The sequence below is a fragment of the Lolium rigidum genome, chromosome 4 (assembly GCF_022539505.1).
Source record: "Lolium rigidum isolate FL_2022 chromosome 4, APGP_CSIRO_Lrig_0.1, whole genome shotgun sequence".
NCBI lineage: Eukaryota > Viridiplantae > Streptophyta > Magnoliopsida > Poales > Poaceae > Lolium > Lolium rigidum.
This window is the reverse complement of record NC_061511.1, coordinates 222,274,354-222,292,286: the sequence shown is the minus strand read 5'-3', so window position 1 is coordinate 222,292,286 and position 17,933 is coordinate 222,274,354.

The window sequence follows — 17,933 nt, the reverse complement described above, 5'->3', positions numbered from 1 at the left end:
TTTAATTCAAATTTCAGAAAATATCTGAAACTTTGCCAAATTATCTAAAATTCATTTTAACTCAGAAAAATACAAATGAGATATCAAAATTTTTATAAAAATAAAATCTATCCAATCAAAATATAATATGAAATTTTTATTTTTAATAAAAATTTAATTATTTAATACTTGTTATTTAAGCCTTTTATTCTAATTCTAAATTCAATTAAAATTCAATAATTAGGAAAAACTTCTAAATTTAGTAAAAACCATTAAGTAAATAAAGAAAACACAAAAACTAATTTTCTTTATTTATTATCTTATTAAATCCTTAATAGAGGGATTTAAACCCTGAATAATAATTATCTTAATTATTAATTCTTTAAAAATAATAAAATGCCAAATCCAATATTATTTTTATTTCAAAGTTATTAATAACTTCAACCTTATAATGAAGTTATTAACCTAAGAACTATATGGTATTTAGGAAACCCTAATCCCTTATTGAATGAAATTACAACCTTATCATTTCATGTGAAACCTTAAAAACCTAATTCAATTATGAACCAAACCCTAACTCCATTATTTTATGTGAACCCTACATTGCTTATAAACCTAAACCTAGGTTATAACAGGTGATCATGGTACTTTATTTTCATCCATAGAACCATAATAGCAACTAAATACTTGTCATGTCCACATAAAATGTAGAAGCCCTATCACTAATAATTTAGTCTTCCATGTATGCATACCATCAGACCTAGATGATCAAGTAGGGTCAACCAAGTGTAAACCCTAGTTCCTATTCTTAGAGATATCAACCTTAGTTATCCTTATTTAGCATCACACCTTGTGATGAACCCTAATAGCAACTATATCCAATAATTTGCATTACATACCCATACTCCACTAAACCCTACAAGTACCAAAGAATTATGAACCATCCTATTTTAGGAACCAATTATTCTTACTTAGTAGATCCAATAGCAAACCCTAGACAACCTAAGCCTCAATTGAAATACTTCTTATTCCTTAAGTGATATGTTCTTCAAAAGTTATTCTTTTGAAGTAAATAGAGAGTAGCCATCAACCCTACCTAATAGGACCTATAAACCCTAGCTAGCTATCACCAACAAGATATAACCAACCATGATAAGTAACCATGTATAATTATTTGCTCGCTTATGCTTAAGTAAAACCATACAAGCCCTAGCTATTGATGAGTCCAACAATGTTGAGATCCATCTAATCATTACTCCAGAAGCTTATCGAACCCATAGTAAACCATAGAACTCCACAACCCTAACTATCATACTTGTTCTTTATTAAAGAACATGTTCTTCAAAAGTTATTCTTTTGAAGTATATGATAAGTAATCATTAACCATGCCATATAGTACTAAAACCAACAATTATTTATTACATGTTTGGATTATACCAAATCTCATTGTTGTGTGCTAGTAATGTTATTGTTATGATGTATTACACTACTTGTTTATGCTACCAAGTTAATCAAACCTTAATAAGAACCTTGTTTGCGAACCATCTATAAAAGTGCAACACACCTTGAACTAACCATTACAACTCACTAATCCTAAATCATCGGGGTTAGGTCATGCTTAGATCGATTGCATCTCATACTTATGCATTATTGCATCCTTGCCAATCTTTTAAACATCGTCCTTACCAGACGATGATGCTATTTCAGAATTTGGAGTTATCCCGTATCGAAGACCTTGCCTGCATAATCTTGCAGTCAAGAAAGGCAAGTTCATCGCTTGCTCATGTTACTTTGAGTATTTTTATCAAATTACTTGTAAAGTACTATACTTATTACTCTTGCATGAAAAGCAAAAATGCTATCTTCATAATTATGAATATGACTATGTGGTGGGCAATGGAACCATGGCATGAGTATGGTGGAGGTTCCATTGCAAGGGTTTATATCCATCTAGGATTAAACAACAAATGTCGTCCAGTGATTCTTGTGCCGTAACAACCGTGTTAACCATAAGATCTGGAATGGGACGGTGTAGTCAGTTGTGTTTCTCCCTCTCGTTCATCAACGGATGCGCTTACCGTAGTCACTTGAATCCCGAGGGACAAGCGGAGTGGTTGGGGAGCCCTAAGTCCCCACGGTAATGCGGTCTATGATGGGTAGCAATGACTGGCGAAGGTATCGGGTCAGGATACCTGATAGTAGTCGAGGTCGGATGGTATCCTATGGATACGCTGGCCGGCGAGGACCCAACGTCGGAATTGAAACAAAGGGTGGGTGATGGCGTGTAACTCACACGTTCGTTGGGAACCCCAAGAGGAAGGTATGATGCGCACAGCAGCAAGTTTTCCCTCAGAAAGAAACCAAGTTTTATCGAACCAGGAGGAGCCAAGAAGCACGTTGAAGGTTGATGGCGGCGGGATGTAGTGCGGCGCAACACCGGAGATTCCGGCGCCAACGTGGAACCCGCACAACACAACCAAAGTACTTTGCCCCAACGAAATAGTGAGGTTGTCAATCTCACCGGCTTGTCTGTAACAAAGGATTAACCGTATTGTGTGGAAGATGATTGTTTGCAAGAAAACAAGTAAAGAACAAGTATTGCAAGCAGATTTGTATTTCGGTATAAAAGAATGGACCGGGGTCCACAGTTCACTAGAGGTGTCTCTCCCATAAGATAAAAGCATGTTGGGTGAACAAATTACAGTCGGGCAATTGACAAATAGAGAGGGCATAACAATGCACATACATGTCATGATAAGTACAGTGAGATTTAATTGGGCATTACGACAAAGTACATAGACCGCCATCCAGCTCGCATCTATGCCTAAAAAGTCCACCTTCGAGGTTATCATCCGAACCCCTTCCAGTATTAAGTTGCAAAGCAACGGACAATTGCATTAAGTATGGTGCGTAATGTAATCAACAACTACATCCTTAGACATAGCATCAATGTTTTATCCCTAGTGGCAACAAGCACATCCACAACCTTAGAACTTTCTCGTCACCGTCCCGGATATCAATGGAGGCATGAACCCACTATCGAGCATAAATACTCCCTCTTGGAGTTAAGAGCAAAAACTTGGCCGAGCCTCTACTAATAACGGAGAGCATGCAAGATCATAAACAACACATAGGTAATAACTTGATAATTAACATAACATAGTATTCTCTATCCATCGGATCCCGACAAACACAACATATAGTATTACGGATAGATGATCTTGATCATGTTAGGCAGCTCACAAGATCCAACAATGAAGCACAATGAGGAGAAGACAACCATCTAGCTACTGCTATGGACCCATAGTCCAGGGGTGAACTACTCACTCATCACTCCGGAGGCGACCATGGCGGTGAAGAGTCCTCCGGGAGATGAATCCCCTCTCCGGCAGGGTGCCGGAGGAGATCTCCAGAATCCCCCGAGATGGGATTGGCGGCGGCGGCGTCTCTGTAAGGTTTTCCGTATCGTGGCTCTCGGTACTGGGGGTTTCGCGACGGAGGCTTTAAGTAGGCGGAAGGGTGATACGTCTCCAACGTATCGATAATTTCTTATGTTCCATGCCATATTATTGATGATACCTACATGTTTTATGCACACTTTATGTCATATTCGTGCATTTTCTGGAACTAACCTATTAACAAGATGCCGAAGTGCCAGTTGCTGTTTTCTGCTGTTTTTGGTTTCAGAAATCATAGTAACGAAATATTCTCGAAATTGGACGAAATCAAGACCCAGGGTCCTATTTTTCCCGGAGCCTTCCAGAACACCCGAGAGCCGCCAGAGGGAAGCCCTGGGGGCCCCACACCACACCCTGGCGTGGCCAGAGGGGGGGCCGCGCCGCCCTATATATGGTGTGGGCCCCCTAGGCCCCCTCCGAGGCTGCCCTTCCGCCTATTTAAAGCCTCCGTCGCGAAAACCCTGAGGCGAAGAACCACGATACAGAAAACCTTCCAGAGCCGCCGCCATCGCGAAGCCAAGATCTGGGGGACAGGAGTCTCTATTCCGGCACCCTGCCGGAGCGGGGAAGTGCCCCCGGAAGGCTTCTCCATCGACACCGCTGCCATCTCCACCGCCATCTTCATCACCGCTGCTGCTCCCATGAGGAGGGAGTAGTTCTCCATCGAGGCTCGGGGCTGTACCGGTAGCTATGTGGTTAATCTCTCTCCTATGTACTTCAATACAATAATCTCATGAGCTGCCTTACATGATTGAGATTCATATGATGTTGCTTGTAATCTAGATGTCATTATGCTAGTCAAGTGAGTTTTACTCATGTGATCTCCGGAGACTCCTTGTCCCACGTGTGTAAAGGTGACATTGTGTGCACCGTGTGGGTCTCTTAGGCTATATTTCACAGAATACTTACTCACTGTTATGAATGGCGTAGTGAAGTGCTTATTTATATCTCTTTATGATTGCAATGTGTTTTGTATCACAATTTATCTATGTGCTACTCTAGTGATGTTATTAAAGTAGTTTTATTCCTCCTGCACGGTGTAATGGTGACAGTGTGTGCATCCGTGTTAGTACTTGGTTTATGCTATGATTATGATCTCTTGTAGATTATGAAGTTAAGTATTGCTATGATGGTATTGATGTGATATATTCCTCCTACATAGTGTGAAGGTGACAGTGTGCATACTATGTTAGTACTTGGTTTAGTCGAATTGATCTTTCATGCACTCTAAGGTTATTTAAATATGAACATTGAATTGTGGAGCTTGTTAACTCCGGCATTGAGGGTTCGTGTAATCCTACGCAATGTGTTCATCATCCAACAAGAGTGTAGAGTATGCATTTATCTATTCCGTTATGTGATCAAAGTTGAGAGTGTCCACTAGTGAAAGTCTAATCCCTAGGCCTTGTTCCTAAATATCGCTATCGCCGCTTGTTTACTCGTTTTACTTGCGTTACTACTGCTGCGTTACTACCGCTTGTTTACTCGTTCGGGCAAAGCACTTTTCCGGTGCCGTTGCTACTACTTATTTATACCACCTGTATTTCACTATCTCTTCGCCGAACTAGTGCACCTATTAGGTGTGTTGGGACACAAGAGACTTCTTGCTTTGTGGTTGCAGTGGTTGCATGAGAGGGATATCTTTGACCTCTTCCTCCCTGAGTTCGATAAACCTTGGGTGATCCACTTAAGGGAAACTTGCTGCTGTTCTACAAACCTCTGCTCTTGGAGGCCCAACACTGTCTACAAGAATAGAAGCACCCGTAGACATCAATTACTTTTCTGGCGCCGTTGCCGGGGAGGAAAGGTAAAAGGCACTCATACTCCGGTCTCAGGTAAAGTACTTTTCTGGCGCCGTTGTGTGTGTGCTCGAAGCTATTTCCTTTAGATCCTGCAATTGCATCTTTTTGTTTCTTGTTTACACTAGTTTGGCATAATGGACAACAATGAGCTTCTTATTCTATTTCCTGATTTAAGACATGGATGGTTTGATGCGAAAATTAAAAAACCTATGGAACCTTATTTGCATCCTGGTAGTAATATTAGTATGAACGCTTTGAACACCATTGTTGATAATAATATAGAAAGTTCTAAGCTTGGGGAAGCTGGTTTTCATGATATTTTTAGTCCCCCAAGCATTGAGGAGAAAATTTTCTTTGATGATACTTTGCCTCCTATTTATGATGATTATAATAGTGGTCTTTTGGTACAACCTACTATGGAGAGTAAATTTTATTGTGATTATACTATGCCTCCTACACTTGATGAGAATAATAATGATAGCTACTTTGTTGAATTTGCTCCCACTACAACCAATAAAATTGATTATGCTTATGTGGAGAGTAATAATTTTATGCATGAGACTCATGATAAGAATGCTTTATGTGATAGTTATATTGTTGAGTTTGCTCATGTTGCTACTGAAAGTTATTATGAGAGAGGAAAATATGGTTGTAGAAATTTTCATGTTACTAAAATGCCTCTCTATGTGCTGAAATTTTTGAAGCTACACTTGTTTTATCTTCCTATGCTTGTTACTTTGCTCTTCATGAACTTGTTTATTTACAAGATTCCTATGCATAGGAAGCATGTTAGACTTAAATGTGTTTTGAATTTGCCTTTTGATGCTCTCTTTTGCTTCAACTACTATTTCTTGCGAGTGCATCATTAAAACTGCTGAGCCCATCTTAACGGCTATAAAGAAAGAACTTCTTGGGAGATAACCCATGTGTTATTTTGCTACAGTAATTTGTTTTATATTTGTGTCTTGGAAGTTGTTTACTACTGTAGCAACCTCTCCTTATCTTAGTTTTGTGTTTTGTTGTGCCAAGTAAAGTCGTTGATAGAAAGGTTGATACTAGATTTGGATTACTGCGCAGTTCCAGATTTCTTTGCTCGTCACGAATCTGGGTCTACCTCCCTGTAGGAAGCTCAGAAAATTAAGCCAATTTACGTGCATGATCCTCAGATATGTACGCAACTTTCATTCAATTTGATCATTTTCATTTGAGCAAGTCTGGTGGCCTAATAAAATCCATCTTTACGGACTGTTCTGTTTTGACAGATTCTGCCTTTTATTTCGCATTGCCTCTTTTGCTATGTTGGATGAATTTATTTGATCCATTAATGTCCAATAGCTTTATGCAATGTCCAGAAGTGTTAAGAATGATTGTGTCACCTCTGAACATGTGAATTTTTATTATGCACTAACCCTCTAATGAGTTGTTTCGAGTTTGGTGTGGAGGAAGTTTTCAAGGATCAAGAGAGGAGTATGATGCAATATGATCAAGGAGAGTGAAAGCTCTAAGCTTGGGGATGCCCCGGTGGTTCACCCCTGCATATTCTAAGAAGACTCAAGCGTCTAAGCTTGGGGATGCCCAAGGCATCCCCTTCTTCATCGACAACATTATCAGGTTCCTCCCCTGAAACTATATTTTTATTCCGTCACATCTTATGCACTTTGCTTGGAGCGTCGGTTTGCTTTTTGTTTTTGTTTTGTTTGAATAAAATGGATCCTAGCATTCACTTTATGGGAGAGAGACACGCTCCGCTGTAGCATATGGACAAGTATGTCCTTAGGCTCTACTCATAGTATTCATGGCGAAGTTTCTTCTTCGTTAAATTGTTATATGGTTGGAATTGGAAAATGCTACATGTAGTAATTCTAAAATGTCTTGGATAATTTGATACTTGGCAATTGTTGTGCTCATGTTTAAGCTCTTGCATCATATACTTTGCACCCATTAATGAAGAAACACTTAGAGCTTGCTAATTTGGTTTGCATATTTGGTTTCTCTAGAGTCTAGATAACATCTAGTATTGAGTTTTGAACAACAAGGAAGACGGTGTAGAGTCTTATAATGTTTACAATATGTCTTTTATGTGAGTTTTGCTGCACCGTTCATCCTTGTGTTTGTTTCAAATAACCTTGCTAGCCTAAACCTTGTATCGAGAGGGAATACTTCTCATGCATCCAAAATCCTTGAGCCAAACACTATGCCATTTGTGTCCACCATACCTACCTATTACATGGTATTTGTCCGCCATTCCAAAGTAAATTGCTTGAGTGCTACCTTTAAAATTCCATCGTTCACCTTTGCAATATATAGCTCATGGGACAAATAGCTTAAAAACTATTGTGGTATTGAATATGTACTTATGCACTTTATCTCTTATTAAGTTGCTTGTTGTGCGATAACCATGTTTACGGGGACGCCATCAACTATTCTTTGTTGAATATCATGTGAGTTGCTATGCATGTCCGTCTTGTCCGAAGTAAGAGAGATCTACCACCTTTATGGTTGGAGCATGCATATTGTTAGAGAAGAGCATTGGGCCGCTAACTAAAGCCATGATTCATGGTGGAAGTTTCAGTTTTGGACATATATCCTCAATCTCATATGAGAATAATAATTGTTGCCACATGCTTATGCATTAAAGAGGAGTCCATTATCTGTTGTCCATGTTGTCCCGGTATGGATGTCTAAGTTGAGAATAATCAAAAGCGAGAAATCCAAAATGCGAGCTTTCTCCTTAGACCTTTGTACAGGCGGCATGGAGGTACCCCATTGTGACACTTGGTTAAAACATGTGCATTGCAAAGATCCGGTAGTCCAAGCTAATTAGGACAAGGTGCGGGCACTATTAGTATACTATGTATGAGGCTTGCAACTTGTAAGATATAATTTACATAACTCATATGCTTTATTACTACCGTTGACAAAATTGTTTCATGTTTTCAAAATAAAATCTCTAGCACAAATATAGCAATCGATGCTTTCCTCTTTGAAGGACCATTCTTTTACTTTTATGTTGAGTCAGTTCACCTATCTCTCTCCACCTCAAGAAGCAAACGCTTGTGTGAACTGTGCATTGATTCCTACATACTTGCTTATTGCACTTGTTATATTGCTTTGCATTGACAATTATCCATGAGATATACATGTTACAAGTTGAAAGCAACCGCTGAAACTTAATCTTCCTTTGTGTTGCTTCAATACCTTTACTTTGATTTATTGCTTTATGAGTTAACTCTTATGCAAGACTTATTAATACTTGTCTTGAAGTACTATTCATGAAAAGTCTTTGCTTTATGATTCACTTGTTTACTCATGTCATTACCATTGTTTTGATCGCTGCATCCACTACATATGTTTACAAATAGTATGATCAAGGTTATGATGGCATGTCACTTCGAAATTATCTTTTGTTATCGTTTTCCCTGCTCGGGACGAGCAGAACTAAGCTTGGGGATGCTTGATACGTCTCCGACCTATCGATAATTTCTTATGTTCCATGCCATATTATTGATGATACCTACATGTTTTATGCACACTTTATGTCATATTCGTGCATTTTCTGGAACTAACCTATTAACAAGATGCCGAAGAGCCAGTTGCTGTTTTCTGCTGTTTTTGGTTTCAGAAATCCTAGTAACGAAATATTCTCGGAATTGGACGAAATCAACGCCCAGGATTTCGTCCAATTCCGAGAATATTTCGTTACTAGGATTTCTGAAACCAAAACAGCAGTAAAACAAAGAATCGCTCTTCGCATCTTGTTAATAGGTTAGTTCCGAAAATGCACGAATATGACATAAAGTGTGCATAAAACATGTAGGTATCATCAATAATATGGCATGGAACATAAGAAATTATCGATACGTCGGAGACGTATCAGCATCCCCAAGCTTAGTTCCGCTCGTCCCGGCAGGTAAAATGATAACAAAGATAATTTCTGAAGTGACATGCCATCATAACCTTGATCATACTATTTGTAAACATATGTAATGAATGCAGCGATCAAAACAATGGTAATGACATGAGTAAACAAGTGAATCATAAAGCAAAGACTTTTCATGAATAGTACTTCAAGACAAGCATCAATAAGTCTTGCATAAGAGTTAACTCATAAAGCAATAAATCAAATAAAGGTATTGAAGCAACACAAAGGAAGATTAAGTTTTAGCGGTTGCTTTCAACTTGTAACATGTATATTGTTGGAGATATGCCCAAGAGGCAATAATAAAAGTGGTTATTATATATCTTTATGTTTATGATGAATGTTTATATACCATGCTATAATTGTATTAACTGAAACATTGATACATGTGTGATATGTAAACAACAAAGAGTCCCTAGTATGCCTCTTAACTAGCTTGTTGATTAATGGATGATTAGTTTCATAATCATGAACATTGGATGTTATTAATAACAAGGTTATATCATTATATGAATGATGTAATGGATACACCCATATTAAGCGTAGCATAAGATCTCGTCATTAAGTTATTTGCTATAAGCTTTCGATACATAGTTACCTAGTCCTTATGACCATGAGATCATGTAAATCACTTATACCGGAAATGTACTTTGATTACATCAAACGCCACTGCGTAAATGGGTGGTTATAAATGTGGGATTAAGTATCCGGAAAGTATGAGTTGAGGCATATGGATCAACAAGTGGGATTTGTCCATCCCGATGACGGATAGATATACTCCGGGCCCTCTCGGTGGAATGTCGTCTAATGTCTTGCAAGCATATGAATAAGTTCATAAGAGACCACATACCACGGTACGAGTAAAGAGTACTTGTCGGGAGACGAGGTTGAACAAGGTATAGAGTGATACCGAAGATCAAACCTCGGACAAGTAAAATATCGCGAGACAAAGGGAATTGGTATTGTATGTGAATGGTTCATTCGATCACTAAAGTCATCGTTGAATATGTGGGAGCCATTATGGATCTCCAGATCCCGCTATTGGTTATTGGTCGGGGTGAGTACTCAACCATGTCCACATAGTTCACGAACCGTAGGGTGACACACTTAAAGTTGGATGTTGAAATGGTAGTATTTGAATATGGAATGGAGTTCGAATATTTGTTCGGAGTCCCGGATAAGATCCCGGACATCACGAGGAGTTCCGGAATGGTCCGGAGAATAAGATTCATATATAGGATGTCATTTTATGTAAATTAAAATGTCGCGGAAGGTTCTATGGAAGGTTCTAGAAGGTTCTAGAAAAGTCCGGAAGAAACCACCAAGGAAGGTGGAGTCCACATGGGACTCCACCTCCATGGCCGGCCAACCCTAGTGGGGGAGGAGTCCCAAGTGGACTCCCCTTAGGGGGCCGGCCACCCCCCATAAGGGAGGTGGAACTCCCACCTTGGTGGGAGTCCTAGCTAGGCTAGGTTTCCCCTCTCTATGGAAGGTTTTTGGTTCGGGTCTTATTCGAAGACTTGGAGACCAACTCTTGGGGATCCACCTATATAATGAGGGGCATAGGGGAGGGGGCCGGCCACACCAAAGCCACAAGTTGGCCGCACCCCCTTGAGGCCGGCCACCCCCTCCCAAACCCTAGCCGCCCCCTCTCCTCCATAGCTCCCGCGTGCTTTAGCGAAGCTCCGCCGGAGTTCTCCACCGCCACCGACACCACGCCGTCGTGTCGTCGGATTCAAGAGGAGCTACTACTTCCGCTGCCCGCCGGAACGGGAGGTGGACGTCGTCTTCATCAACAACCGAACGTGTGACCGAGTACGGAGGTGCTGCCCGTTCGTGGCGCCGGAACCGATCGTGATCAAGATCTTCTACGCGCTTTTGCAAGCGGCAAGTGAACGTCTACCGCAGCAACAAGAGCCTCATCTTGTAGGCTTTGGAATCTCTTCAAGGGTGAGACTCGATACCCCCTCGTTGCTACCGTCTTCTAGATTGCATCTTGGCTTGGATTGCGTGTTCGCGGTAGGAAATTTTTTGTTTTCTATGCTACGTTATCCTACATATATCTCATGGATAATTGTCAACATAGAGTAATATAACAAGTGCAATATGCAAGTATGTAGGAATCAATGCACAGTTCACACAAGTGTTTGCTTCTTGAGGTGGAGAGAGATAGGTGAACTGACTCAACATAAAAGTAAAAAGAATGGTCCTTCAAAGAGGAAAGCATCGATTGCTATATTTGTGCTAGAGCTTTTATTTTGAAAACATGAAACAATTTTGTCAACGGTAGTAATAAAGCATATGAGTTATGAAAATTATATCTTACAAGTTGCAAGCCTCATGCATAGTATACTAATAGTGCCCGCACCTTGTCCTAATTAGCTTGGACTACCGGATCATCGCAATACACATGTTTTAACCAAGTGTCACAATGGGGTACCACCATGCCGCCTGTACAAAGGTCTAAGGAGAAAGCTCGCATTTTGGATTTCTCGCTTTTGATTATTCTCAACTTAGACATCCATACCGGGACAACATGGACAACAGATAATGGACTCCTCTTTAATGCATAAGCATGTGGCAACAATTATTATTCTCATATGAGATTGAAGATATATGTCCAAAACTGAAACTTCCACCATGAATCATGGCTTTAGTTAGCGGCCCAATGTTCTTCTCTAACAATATGTATGCTCCAACCATTAAGGTGGTAGATCTCTCTTACTTCAGACAAGACGGACATGCATAGCAACTCACATGATATTCAACAAAGAGTAGTTGATGGCATCCCCAGAAACATGGTTATCGCACAACAAGCAACTTAATAAGAGATAAAGTGCATAAGTACATATTCAATACCACAATAGTTTTTAAGCTATTTGTCCCATGAGCTATATATTGCAAAGGTGAATGATGGAATTTTAAAGGTAGCACTCAAGCAATTTACTTTGGAATGGCGGATAAATACCATGTAGTAGGTAGGTATGGTGGACACAAATGGCATAGTGGTTGGCTCAAGGATTTTGGATGCATGAGAAGTATTCCCTCTCGATACAAGGTTTAGGCTAGCAAGGTTATTTGAAACAAACACAAGGATGAACGGTGCAGCAAAACTCACATAAAAGACATATTGTAAACATTATAAGACTCTACACCGTCTTCCTTGTTGTTCAAAACTCAATACTAGATATTATCTAGACTCTAGAGAAACCAAATATGCAAACCAAATTAGCAAGCTCTAAGTGTTTCTTCATTAATGGGTGCAAAGTATATGATGCAAGAGCTTAAACATGAGCACAACAATTGCCAAGTATCAAATTATCCAAGACATTTTAGAATTACTACATGTAGCATTTTCCAATTCCAACCATATAACAATTTAACGAAGAAGAAACTTCGCCATGAATACTATGAGTAAAGCCTAAGGACATACTTGTCCATATGCTACAACGGAGCGTGTCTCTCTCCCATACAGTGAATGCTAGGATCCATTTTATTCAAACAAAACAAAAACAAAAACAAACCGACGCTCCAAGCAAAGCACATAAGATGTGACGGAATAAAAATATAGTTTCGGGGAGGAACCCGATAATGTTGTCGATGAAGAAGGGGATGCCTTGGGCATCCCCAAGCTTAGACGCTTGAGTCTTCTTAGAATATGCAGGGGTGAACCACCGGGGCATCCCCAAGCTTAGATCTTTCACTCTCCTTGATCATATTGTATCATATTCCTCTCTTGATCCTTGAAAACTTCCTCCACACCAAACTCGAAACAACTCATTAGAGGGTTAGTGCACAATAAAAATTAACATGTTCAGAGGTGAAACAATCATTCTTAACACTTCTGGACATTGCATAAAGCTACTGGACATTAATGGATCAAAGAAATTCATCCAACATAGCAAAAGAGGCAATGCGAAATAAAAGGCAGAATCTGTCAAAACAGAACAGATCCGTAAAGATGGATTTTATTGGGGCACCAGACTTGCTCAAATGAAAATGCCCAAATTGAATGAAAGTTGCGTACATATCTGAGGATCACTCACGTAAATTGGCTTAATTTTCTGAGTTACCTACAGAGAATTAGACCCAGATTCGTGACAGAAAAGAAATCTGTTTCGCGCAGTAATCCAAATCTAGTATTTACTTTACTATCAAAGACTTTACTTGGCACAACAAAACATAAAACTAAGATAAGGAGAGGTTGCTACAGTAGTAAACAACTTCCAAGACTCAAATATAAAACAAAAATACTGTAGTAAAAACATGGGTTGTCTCCCATAAGCGCTTTTCTTTAACGCCTTTCAGCTAGGCGCAGAAAGTGTATATCAAGTAACATCAAGAGATGAAGCATCAACATCATAATTTGTTCTAATAATAGAATCATAAGGTAACTTCATTCTCTTTCTAGGGAAGTGTTCCATACCTTTCTTGAGAGGAAATTGATATTTAATATTACCTTCCTTCATATCAATAGTAGCACCAACGGTTCGAAGAAAAGGTCTTCCCAATATAATGGGGCAAGATGCATTGCATTCAATATCCAAGACAACAAAATCAACGGGGACAAGGTTATTGTTAACCATAATATTAACATTATCAACTCTCCCCAAAGGTTTCTTTTTAGCATTATCAACGAGATTAACATCCAGATAACAGTTTTTCAATGGTGGCAAGTCAAGCATATCATAGACTTTCTTAGGCATAACGAAATACTTGCACCAAGATCACATAAAGCATTACAATCAAAATCATTGACCCTCATTTTAATGATGGGCTCCCAACCATCCTCTAGCTTTCTAGGAATAGAAGTTTCAAGTTTTAGTTTCTCTTCTCTAGCTTTTATGAGAGCATTTGTAATATGTTTTGTGAAAGCCAAGTTTACAGCGCTAGCATTGGGACTCTTAGCAAGTTTTTGTAAGAACTTTATAACTTCATAGATGTGGCAATCATCAAAATCTAAATCATTACAATTTAAAGCAATGGGATTATCATCCCCAAGGTTGGAAAAAATTTCAGCAGTTTTATCACGAGCGGTTTCAGCAGTTTTAGCGAGTTTCGAGTAATTTTGCGCGCTTTGCACTAGGAGTAGAAACATCGCCAACACCAATTATTTTATCATTAATAGTAGGAGGTGCAGCAACATGTGAATCATTAGCATTGCTAGTGGTGGTAATAGTCCAAACTTTAGCTACATTTTTCTCCTTAGCTAGTTTTTCATTTTCTTCTCTATCCCACCTAGCACGCAGTTCAGCCATTAATCTTATATTCTCATTAATTCTAACTTGGATGGCATTTGCTGTAGTAACAATTTTATTTTCAATATCCCTATTAGGCATAACTTTCGATTTCAAAAGATCAACAACAGAGGCAAGACTATCAACCTTAGAAGCAAGAATATTAATTTTATTGAGCTTTTCCTCAACAGATTTGTTAAAGGCAGTTTGTGTACTAATAAATTCTTTAAGCATAGCTTCAAGTCCAGGGGGTGTATTCCTATTATTGTTGTAAGAATTCCCATAAGAATTAGCATAACCGTTACCATTATTATAAGGATATGGCCTATAGTTATTACTAGAATTGTTCCGATAAGCATTGTTGTTGAAATTATTATTTTTAATGAAGTTTACATCAACATGTTCTTCTTGGGCAACCAATGAAGCTAACGGAACATTATTAGGATCAACATTAGTCCTATCATTCACAAGCATAGACATAATAGCATCAACCTTATCATTCAAGGAAGAGGATTCTTCAACAGAATTTACCTTCTTACCTTGTGGAGCTCTTTCCGTGTGCCATTCAGAGTAATTAATCATCATATCATCAAGAAGCTTTGTAGCCGCCCCCAAGGTGGTGGACATAAAGGTACCTCCAGCAGCTGAATCCAATAAATTCCGCGAAGAAAAATTTAGTCCTGCATAGAAGGTTTGGATGATCATCCAAGTAGTCGATCCATGGGTTGGGCAATTTTTAACCAAAGATTTCATTCTTTCCCAAGCTTGAGCAACATGTTTATTATCCAATTGTTTAAAATTCATTATGCTACTCCTCAAAGATATAATTTTAGCAGGGGGATAATATCTACCAATAAAAGCATCCTTGCATTTAGTCCAGGAATCAATACTATTCTTAGGCGAGAGATAGCAACCAATCTTTAGCTCTTCCTCTTAATGAGAAAGGAAACAATTTTAATTTTATAATGTCACCATCTACATCTTTATACTTTTGCATTTCACACAATTCAACAAAATTATTGAGATGGGCAGCGAGCATCATCGAACTAACACCGAGAAAATTGCTCTCGCATAACAAGATTCGAGTAAAGCGGGTTTAATTTCAAAGAATTCTGCTTGTAGTAGCAGGTGGAGCAATAGGTGTGCATAGGAAATCATTATTATTTGTGCTAGTGAAGTCACACAACTTAGTATTTTCAGGGGTGGCCATTTTAGCAGTAGTAAATAAAGCAAACTAGATAAAGTAAATGCAAGTAACTAATTTTTTTGTGTTTTTGATATAGCAAACAAGATAGTAAATAAAGTAAAGCTAGCAACTAATTTTTTGTGTTTTGATATAATGCAGCAAACAAAGTAGTAAATAAAATAAAGCAAGACAAAAACAAAGTAAAGAGATTGGGAAGTGGAGACTCCCCTTGCAGCGTGTCTTGATCTCCCCGGCAACGGCGCCAGAAAAAGAGCTTGATGGCGTGTAACTCACACGTTCGTTGGGAACCCCAAGATGAAGGTATGATGCGCACAGCAGCAAGTTTTCCCTCAGAAAGAAACCAATGTTTATCAAACCAGGAGGAGCCAAGAAGCACGTTGAAGGTTGATGGCGGCGGGATGTAGTGCGGCGCAACACCAGAGATTCCGGCGCCAACGTGGAACCTGCACAACACAACCAAAGTACTTTGCCCCAACGAAACGAGTGAGGTTGTCAATCTCACCGGCTTGCCGTAACAAAGGATTAACCGTATTGTGTGGAAGATGATTGTTTGCAAGAAAACAAGTAAAGAACAAGTATTGCAGCAGATTTGTATTTCAAGTATAAAAGAATGGACCAGGGTCCACGAGTTCACTAGAGGTGTCTCTCCCATAAGATAAAAGCATGTTGGGTGAACAAATTACAGTCGGGCAATTGACAAATAGAGAGGGCATAACAATGCACATACATGTCATGATAAGTACAAGTGAGATTTAATTGGGCATTACGACAAAGTACATAGACCGCCATCCAGCTGCATCTATGCCTAAAAAGTCCACCTTCGAGGTTATCATCCGAACCCCTTCCAGTATTAAGTTGCAAAGCAACGGACAATTGCATTAAGTATGGTGCATAATGTAATCAACAACTACATCCTTAGACATAGCATCAATGTTTTATCCCTAGTGGCAACAAGACATCCACAACCTTAGAACTTTCCGTCACACGTCCCGGATATCAATGGAGGCATGAACCCACTATCGAGCATAAATACTCCCTCTTGGAGTTAAGAGCAAAAACTTGGCCAGAGCCTCTACTAATAACGGAGAGCATGCAAGATCATAAACAACACATAGGTAATAACTTGATAATTAACATAACATAGTATTCTCTATCCATCGGATCCCGACAAACACAACATATAGTATTACAGATAGATGATCTTGATCATGTTAGGCAGCTCACAAGATCCAACAATGAAGCACAATGAGGAGAAGACAACCATCTACCTACTGCTATGGACCCATAGTCCAGGGGTGAACTACTCACTCATCACTCCGGAGGCGACCATGGCGGTGAAGAGTCCTCCGGGAGATGAATCCCCTCTCCGGCAGGGTGCCGGAGGAGATCTCCAGAATCCCCCGAGATGGGAGTGGCGGCGGCGTCTCTGTAAGGTTTTCCGTATCGTGGCTCTCGGTACTGGGGGTTTCGCGACGGAGGCTTTAAGTAGGCAGAAGGGCAACGCGGGGGGCCACACGAGGGCCCCACACCCTAGGTCGGCGCGGCCAGGGCCTGGGCCGCGCCGCCCTAGTGTGGCGGTGCCTCGTGGCTCCACTTCGACTCCTCTTCGGTCTTCTGGAAGCTTCGTGGCAAAATAGGACCCTGGGCGTTGATTTCGTCCAATTCCGAGAATATTTCGTTACTAGGATTCCTGAAACCAAAAACGGCGAAAAACAAGAATCGGCTCTTCGGCATCTTGTTAATAGGTTAGTTCCAGAAAATGCACGAATATGACATAAAGTGTGCATAAAACATGTAGATATCATCAATAATGTGGCATGGAACATAAGAAATTATCGATACGTCGGAGACGTATCAGTGGGTGTTCGGGGTCGTGGAGAAACATAATGATTGGCTAGGACCTTATACCGGGCCTCACACCGAAGGAAGTGTGGACGGGAAACTCGAGCCCGGTTGGCACCAAGGTTAAGATCTCTTATGGGTAAAGCAACACACCTCTGCAGAGTGTAACGAATCGTGACCTGTCACTCCCTGTTCCGGGTTATGGAATTGCGAACGCGGCAGGAAAGGAACTCCATGAAGTTCTAGTAAACCGGTGAAGGCTGATGGACATAGCTCTTCAGAATAAAAGCAACCTTTTGAAGAAATGATTACAAAAACCTGCATCGTCTTGGACTTTCTGGTCCTTGACTGTAGCTAGTGCATTAAACACCTCTTTTCTATAATGAACTTGTTGAGTACGCTCGTACTCATCCCACCTTAAATCCCCTGCTTAGATATGGAGGCATCAAAGGAGGATCTTCCGTGCAACTCGAAGGCCGAGGAGTCAAC